Consider the following 4,456-nt stretch of genomic DNA (forward strand, 5'->3'; position numbering starts at 1 on the left):
CGGTGCCACTGGGAATCTGATGCGAGGGAGCGCTAGGTTTCAGAGGTCAATGCTAACTTAATTCATATCAACAGTCAGTTGAAAAACCCAGCCCCAAAGCCTACGTAAACGTTTACGTCTACGCCCCTTACGGCTGAAAGGCGGCCACACCACAGCGTTAAAATGCAGACTTTTTTATTTTAAATTTTTATCGTGAGGCTGCAGCCAAGATGGCCTCCAAACAGGGAAAGCTTTGACGTCGACAGAGCAAAGTGGCACTCGCTCTCAACTTTCCTCTGCGTTATACGGTCCTTCGCCAGTCCATCTTAGAACGCTGTGAACAAATTGAACCAGCCATTACCACCCGCCTGGTTTTACGCATGGCGTCATTCAAAATGGTGGGCATAAACTACCCATCTAAATCCATCATGCATAAAATATGCTCCATTGTAAGAATTTACTTCATGGTACCATATTCGTTTGCTTTGCCGACCAATAATAAGACTGTCATCTTCCATTGCAACGTAGGAGTCGGGCTCACTAAAATAAAGTCACAGCACCATGCATCCAAAAGAAATGTAGAAGCAAAATAAATACTGTGAGTATTCCGTTTTATCTGACTTTCTGGACATATGACCTCGCACTACATTTCATCAACGTCACAGGTCAAAGACAACGACTGGTAGCAATAGGTCGAGCAGACCTTACATGTCTCTCAGTCTTCTGCTGTTGGAATATTTCCCTACAAATATTTGGATTCACTCAGGCTATTACTTTCTGTAGTTGCAATGTTCACAAAAATTTGTGTATAAGGAATCAAATTTACAAACACTGGGACCATTCAGAAATAAGTGAGAGAAAGTGTGTTGTTTCGCCGAGACAGGGAAGAACCTTCGATGGTGAATGAATAATATACATGTGGTAGACAGAATTCCAGCGATCATTGGAAACAGCAACGTATAGCAAAGTATTTGCTGCTTTGCAGTTGCGTTAGAAGTCCTGAATGCAACACCATCCTCATCAACTTTGAGCAAGCGCCAGACAATGCAGGATTCAGTTTATTGGTAGGATACACTGATACTGCACTTTGTCAACGAAAGGATTGCTCATACAGTGTTTTCTCGAGTGTGCGGAGACCATACCTAATTATACTCACAGAGAACATCGAGAAGCGCGGAGCAATTGAATTAGTGAAACGCACGTAGCAGCTTATAGGAGTAGGAGCCAGTTTTTATCGTTTGGACGTGCTCATTTTCACACAGTGAATAAAGTTTCTCCATTTGTCGGTGTAGCACCGCATGCTATACAATGTGTCTACAAGGAACGGTATACTTGTCGAACACGACGTAAGAACAGTGGTCGTAAAAAGAACCAACAGGGATCGGAGACTATAGTGTCTCCCTTGTTACTGACAATCAGTTTCAAACCCGACAGGAATGTCACTGTCAGTGATTGTAGGTCCATTTCAACCAGTTTCAGAACGAACGTTGTGAAGGGGAGTGCATGCAATGGACATTTGGAGTCGGATAATGATACCTTTCAAAAGGCCATTGCTCAAAGCAGCACGTAAGCCACCACATCTTACAAGACATAAAATTGACATTTTCTGACTGGAAGCAAAAGCGGCGCGTTAGCCCCCCACATCTTACAAGACATAAAATGGACATTTGCTGACTGGAAGGGTGTAACGTGTTACAATGAATCGTGATTTTGGTTCTTTTCAAATGACGGACGACGCAGAGAACACTGACGGAACAATGAAGCGTTAGTCCGCCGTGTGTGGAAGGATGCAGTTCAGATCGAATGTTGTTTCCGTTATGTTTTGGGAGTGCAACATGTTGCCCGTCTTTCTACATCTTTGCACCGACTTAAAAAGTCGCCGTTGTTGCGGTGCACCGGAGGTCTCGCGCGCGCCTCTGCCGCTAGCACTGTTGGGCTGCGCTGTGGGCAGTCCGACTTCGGCGCCTCCTAAACAAAGCTTCCTGCCATCTGAAGCGGAGTGACAACCCGAATTCTCTTCTGCCACGAGCTTGGAACAGTCAGCGGCTATCGACGGAGTCTACCCAGCCGGAGCACTGGCTGGACATGATTGTTCTGCTGGCTAGCTAAGGTCAACGGCAGCACCTACCATCGGGTGAACCATTGTGTTAATGATCGCCTGTTTGAGGCTGTGGACCCTGTTGAACGTCGCAGATGCATGAGTGGTGGGTGGCTTATTTCTTATCCAGAAAGGCTCTGGTCGTGATTCAGGAAACCTTTGGTGCGCGTAGCCTAAGGCCAGTTAGTTGCCTTAATTTATGACTGCGGTGGCTCCATCCTCGTTGGTTGCTGTATGTGATTGGAGCTCAGTCTAAGGTCAAGTTATAATAAGTTTTATTAACTGTTTTCAATCCTTACGCAGTGAAATGGCTGTGGACATTCCCACACAGACGTGTTCACAGGTCTGCATGCATTAGTTCCTGGTTTTGACAAATTCTCGGGAACGCTATCACACAAAGACTGGGTCAATAAATAAATACCCAGCGTTAACCAGACAGAAAAATACCTGAATGAAATTTTTTCACTCTGCACGACGGGTCGTGTGTCGTGCTTGGGTAGCTCAGTTGGTAGAGCACTTGCCCGCGAAAGGCAAAGGTCCCGAGTTCGAGTCTCGGTCCGACACACAGTTTTATTCTGCCAGGAAGTTTCAGAAAAATACCTGACTGCTTGAATGGAAGTGTTATGTCCGGTTACACACCCAACCAGCATGAATGTACGACGTCACAGGCTGCCGGTGCCCGAGAGTGCAGGGGCCACGACAACGCAAGCAAAACAAAGTGTGTCAGTAGGACAATAACAATAACAAGCCATGTACCAAGCAAACAAACAAACTTGGCCCGAACTGGCCGTGAAGGCCCAACGGTACCGACCGGCCGCCGTGCGCTCGGTAAACCGGATGGTGACCCATCCTAGTGCTAGCCCATCTCGACAGTGCTTAATTACAGTGATCTGACGCATATTTTTGTATATTTGGTGTCCTTTAGATGTGTAAATAACAATGCACGTAAGTATATTACCTTGATAGCAATAATCATTCAGTGCAGGTGCATTCTTCGTCCGACTTCTTCCGGGAATCAGCGAGAAGCTGCGAGCAGTAAGGATAATGGAGAGGGACAGTTACGTAAGTAGTGTACGACAAGTTGGGAATTTGAGTTGGCTGGGAAGTGTGCTATATTGTATTGTATTGAACTGGGGACATAGAAACGACGGAGAGGCTTCGTCCCCGCCGTAACCCGTGGTTCACAACCCCACAACAGGCTACAGCAGTCCACTCACCCCACCGCCGCTCCACACTGAACCCAGGGTTATTGTGCGGTTCGGTCCCCAGTGAACACCCCTCCCCCACCCCCACCACCCACCGGAAACGTCTCACACCAGACGAGAGAAGTGTTTGCGCAGGAATCACCGAAATAATGTAACTGAGGCGGAATAAGGGGGACCAGCCCGCATTCGCCGAGGCAGATGGAAAACCGCCTTAAAAACCATCCACAGCCTGGCCGGCGCACCGGAACTCGACACTAATCCGCCGGGCGGATTCGTGCCGGGAACCAGCACGCCTTCCCGCTCGGAAAGCAGTGTGTTAGACGGCACGGCTAACCGGACGGTCAAGTGTGCTACATACTAAAATTGGAACAATACAGAGAAGATTAGCACGGCTCCTGAGCAAGGATGACCCGCAAAACATGAAGATTTCCACGTTTTTTTTTTCAAAAAAAAAAAAAAAAACAAACAAACAAATTATTGAAAAAGCGCTTAAGGCGAATGCTAGTGCAAAGTAGGAAATTCCGGTTCGAGTCCCGATCCATCACAAATTTTCGCTTGTTGCCACTGAATTTATTTCATTGCTTGACTGCTGTTAATGTCGTAATTTTTAGTTTCGTCATATATATATACCGCTGCGGGATCAAAAACAAATGGTATCTGTTGTTTGAGACACGTCTGACACTACACATATAAAAAACTATTTTTGTGTTCATGTGAAATTATTTTCCAAATGCAGATGAGTGAATTTATGTTATTAGTAATAAACCTGTTGTTTAATGTCTATCGGGGTATTAAGTTTTTCCGTGCCGAAATCAACTGGAAGGCCTGGGCAGATGCAACTATTAACACCAGTGCAGTTTGGTACCTTTATGGGTGTTGTGACCACACGAAACTACAATCGTCTGGCCACAACTGTGGGTTCTTTGAGTGCTCTGGGAGATGGTTCATTTCTAACAACAACAAATAAAATATTAGTTCACTTTATTACACGAATGAATAAAAAGATTTACTAAACTTGAGACAGTTCATTGCTACAGGACAGCGTAGAATATTTACAAGTCATTAACTATGAAAGCATCGCTTGACACATACAATCACAAACCGTTCTTTTGAAGTACAACGTTCAACATTAATACAATTACATCATGTTCCACTGGGACTCCGACTAACACCG

The 4,456-nt window shown here is 45.6% G+C and overlaps 1 non-coding gene across 1 annotated transcript; it reads left to right on the forward strand.

Annotated features, from left to right (window-relative positions):
• The first annotated feature begins 3,617 nt into the window (after positions 1-3,617).
• LOC126254804 (U6 spliceosomal RNA) lies at positions 3,618-3,721 on the forward strand. Its single transcript, XR_007546439.1, has one exon. It is a non-coding gene; the product is annotated as a U6 spliceosomal RNA (small nuclear RNA).
• Positions 3,722-4,456: the final 735 nt, after the last annotated feature.

This window comes from Schistocerca nitens, chromosome 4 (genome assembly GCF_023898315.1).
Source record: "Schistocerca nitens isolate TAMUIC-IGC-003100 chromosome 4, iqSchNite1.1, whole genome shotgun sequence".
NCBI lineage: Eukaryota > Metazoa > Arthropoda > Insecta > Orthoptera > Acrididae > Schistocerca > Schistocerca nitens.